The sequence below is a fragment of the Bubalus kerabau genome, unplaced genomic scaffold, assembly GCF_029407905.1.
Source record: "Bubalus kerabau isolate K-KA32 ecotype Philippines breed swamp buffalo unplaced genomic scaffold, PCC_UOA_SB_1v2 scaffold_40, whole genome shotgun sequence".
NCBI classification, from domain to species: Eukaryota; Metazoa; Chordata; class Mammalia; order Artiodactyla; family Bovidae; genus Bubalus; species Bubalus kerabau.
The window spans coordinates 1,753,219-1,757,541 of NW_026577894.1; the positions used below are offsets into that span (position 1 = coordinate 1,753,219).

General features: G+C 57.4%; 1 pseudogene; it reads left to right on the top strand.

Moving 5' to 3' along the window:
- The first annotated feature begins 3,448 nt into the window (after nucleotides 1–3,448).
- Nucleotides 3,449–3,568, top strand: LOC129640821 (uncharacterized; annotated as a pseudogene).
- The last annotated feature ends 755 nt before the right edge of the window (nucleotides 3,569–4,323 follow it).

A 4,323-nucleotide genomic window follows, 5' to 3' on the forward strand; every position in this document is an offset into this window, starting at 1 on the left:
TTTTTGCCTACCAGAAGAGGTCCTTTAGCCCCCGCCCCGCGTCCCAATTCTTGGACCCACACCCCCCTCGCCCCCCCCCCGCCACCCCCGCAGCCCCAGCCCCTCCCGGGGCGGGGGGAGTGAGTGGGTGGCCGGGGCCCCGACTCCCGCTGCCGACCTGGGTTGCCTCCCCGCGGCCCGCGAGCCCCTCCGCATTCGCATTCGGCTTTCAGGAAACCAGACGACCGGCCGTCCTGTCTCCCTCTGGGGCTCCTTTGGCTTGCCTCAGGCAATCCCGGGGCTTGCACCGACTCCAGCCAGAGCCCCAGCCCCCGCCCCACCCCCAGCCTCGCAGGCGATCGCGCATGCGCATGCGAGCGCGCGCACAGATCCATGTGCCCAAACGGGGCATCTAGCTTGTTGGCTTGTACTGGGGGTGGATCTATGCCTGGGAGTGGGACTGCTGAACCATAGGCTACTTCTACTTTTAGTTCCTTCGCGAACCTCCATACTCTTTTCCATCCCGGCTGTACCAACTCCCATTCCTACTCAGCGTGGAGGAGAGTTCCCTTTGCTCCCACAGCTTCTCCAGCATCTGCTATGGACAGACATTGCAATGAGGCCCAATCGGACTCATGTGAAGTGGTCCCTCCTTGGCGTTTGGAGTTGAGTCTCTCCAATCATTAGTGACGTGGAGCAAGATGACCGTTTGGAAATGCAGATGCAATTCTGTCACCATCCTGCTCCAACGGCTCTTGTATTTTCCCATCATATTGAAGATACGACCAATTCCCTTCATGCCTGCTCCTCACGTTCTTCTCGGATGTCTTTTCCCTGGAATGCCCTCTGCTCTCTTTGGCTTCCATCCCATAGGGCATTTTCATTTCTTGAACGTCCTAAGTTTCCCTGGTCACCTAGACTTCCAGGATGCTGTTTTCCCTGCCTGAAATTCTTCCTGCATCTCAACCCTGGTTTACGTAGGTTCAACCTATGGACCTCAACGCAATGGTTACTCTGAAAAGCCTTTCCTGACACCCAGGTTTTGGTGAGGGTAGAGGCCCCTCGACAAGTTCTCAAAGGATCTGCCTGTGATGTATCATTAGATTCGTCTCAGTGAAAGCAGGAACTCTGTGTCTGCTTCTCTCCGCCTTCTAGTTCCAGAAACTTATTACATGCCTCCCAGCTCATCGTAGGTGCTCAGGATTTACTTAGTGTGTGAAAGACAGAAAAGTTCTTGGAAGCGTCAAGGTGTCACTTGGCTCGGCACTTTTGATCTCTTTGTATATTTGGCGATTCCATTCTTTCCTTTCCTGGGTTCATGTGTATGCTATATTCAAGGCACAATCTAAGGCATTAAGACATATCCATCAGTATGGGTTCTTGCTTTCAAGGAACTCATACAGCAGATTTCTACAGTTTAGGGCTTTTCAAATGCTCTAGAAGAATGTGAACGTTCAGTGTGATCCATTTTCATTTCCAAGAAAGGTCGTTTGACTTCCATAGCAAAGGTGGAGACCTTCCGACGTGTAGTCCAATACTTAGACCTTGACCATGTCAGGCAAGTCTTGTGGTTCCTTCTGGAGGTGTGTGGCTCTTGCAGAAACGTGAAGATCTTCCATCGTCCTCGGACTTTGGTGTCATTTGCAATCATCAAGAAAGCTTCCAGGTATAGGTTCCAGACCACCACCGCACACACTCAGTAGCCAATGGAGTGGATTCCAGGAATATGCGTTGTTAACCAGCATCACCGTTGATATTGTTGCTGCACGCTCTATGCAGTGGCCAGGGCCTGGATTGTCCACTGGGTCTCATGTGGAATGGAAAGAAGGGCTTCCCCCACCCCCCACCCCACCCCCCACTGTTGACAGCCTTGTGACTAGAAACGGGCCCCGAAACAAGAATCAGACAAACCAGATAAGCCCAGATGGTAGTCCATGAGATGAAGGAACTAAGCAGCTGGTTGGGATGGCGCCAAGGGGAAAGGTTGCTCTTTTTGTCTCCCGCTCTACTCCTTTCTTCCTGGACGCCTTAGGGGTTCATCATGGAGATTTGAAATAAAGTTCACCAAAGTCATATGTGTTGAATCAAGATTTTGCATTTCACCATCTCTCAAAAACGAAGAGTGCTTAACCTGCACAGGTTTCTTTCAAAAAAGTCAATTGCTTTTCAATTCTGGGGTTTCTCTCTTGCCTTGTTCAAGTAGCCTTAAGAGTAAAAATCAACGAAAACTAAAGAAAGATTCAAAGATACCAACAAAGGACACCTTCTGTTTCTTCAATCATCTTTCCACTTGGTAGCACACGAGCTCTTTTCTTTGTATTTTGCCTAGGGAATTCGCAGTGTGCTGGTTCAGATGGCAAGGCATCTGCCCGCAGGAGACTCGGGTTTGATCCCTGGGTCGGGAAGATCCCCTGGAGAAGGAAATGGCAACCCACTCCAGTATTCTCGCCTGGGAAATGCCACGGACAGAGGAGCCTGATGGGCCGCACTCCATGGGGCCTATAAAAGTTGGGCTCAATCCAGCAACTACGAACAGAAGAATTTCCAAAGACCACACTCGTGTGTGTGTGTGTGTGTGTGTGTGTGTGTCTGTATCTCCCTCTCGCCGTCTTGGAGTCTGTCTCGGAAGCTTCATGGACTTCTGCCTCTGTCTCTCCCGACAGCCGTCCGCCGGGCCGTCGGTCTGGCCCCGGCCTCTCCCAGGGGCTATGGCTCTGGCTGAGGAGCTCGCGCAGGCCAGCTGTCTCCCATGGCGTGGGTGCGTGCGAGTGTGTGTGTCTGTCTGTGTGCCTGCCTGTGGTTCGTCTGCTCTCTCAGGAAGGTCGGGTGCTTGGCGGGCGGCGTGGGGACAAGGAAGGGGTGGGGGGGCCACGGTAGGGCAAAGGGGCGGGTTTGAGGCGCTCCGGTCGACCGCGCCTCCGTGGCTCCCGGTGGGTTTGGGCAGCGGGCAGGTGCCGGGCAAGTTGGGCGCTCAAGATTCGCTGCGCCTAGGCCCGCAGGAGGTTCAGAGGCCCCCGGGCCGCGGGGATCGGGAGGCGGCGGGCCCCGAAGACCGACACCTCCGGGGTCGCGCGGCCCTGAGCAGCGAACGCGATGGGGGCGGCGGGGGAGGCCCCGCTCAGCCAGCGCGGCCGGTTCTGGAGTGGCCGGGGGTGGGAGGGCGCCGAGACCTCCGCACCCCTCAGCCCACCCCCCAGGCCCCGCGCGCACGCACGCAGGCTCTCCCGGTCACTGGGGGGTCCTGGAAGCCCATCGGGCCCCCGGGCCCGGCCAGGCGGTTGCTGGTCTGGTGTTGGCGGTGTTCGGGGGCCGGGCCGGCGTCAGCAGGCTGGAGTGCGGTCGCGGGTCGTGCGGCTCAAGTACAGCACGCCCCCCGAGGAGAGGGGCAGCCCGTTGGCCCGACCTGCAGGTCAGAGCGAAAGGGAGGCGAAGCGCAAGGCTCTTAGGGCGCCCCGCGGCGGCCGCGTCCGTCTCCTGCCGTATCGGCCTGAAGGCGCCCGATCTCGTCTGATCTCGGAAGCTAAGCAGGGTCGGGCCTGTTTAGTATCTTGGATGGGAGACCACCTGGGAATTCAAGGTGCTGGAGGCTTTTTTGCCTACCAGAAGAGGTCCTTTAGCCCCCGCCCCGCGTCCCAATTCTTGGACCCACACCCCCCTCGCCCCCCCCGCCACCCCCGCAGCCCCAGCCCCTCCCGGGGCGGGGGGAGTGAGTGGGTGGCCGGGGCCCCGACTCCCGCTGCAGACCTGGGTTGCCTCCCTGCGGCCCGCGAGCCCCTCCGCATTCGCATTCGGCTTTCAGAAAACCAGACGACCGGCCGTCCCGTCTCCATCTGGGGCTCCTTTGGCTTGCCTCAGGCAATCCCGGGGCTTGCACCGACTCCAGCCAGAGCCCCAGCCCCCGCCCCACCCCCAGCCTCGCAGGCGATCGCGCATGCGCTTGCGAGCGCGCGCACTGAAAGATGTGCCCAAACGGGGCATCTAGCTTGTTGGCTTGTACTGGGGGTGGATCTATGCCTGGGAGTGGGACTGCTGAACCATAGGCTACTTCTACTTTTAGTTCCTTCGCGAACCTCCATACTCTTTTCCATCCCGGCTGTACCAACTCCCATTCCTACTCAGTGTGGAGGAGAGTTCCCTTTGCTCCACAGCTTCTCCAGCATCTGCTATGGACAGACATTGCAATGAGGCCCAATCGGACTCAGGCGAAGTGGTCCCTCCTTGGCGTTTGGAGTTGAGTCTCTCCAATCATTAGTGACGTGGAGCAAGATGACCGTTTGGAAATGCAGATGCAATTCTGTCACCATCCTGCTCCAAAGGCTCTTGTATTTTCCCACCATATTGAAA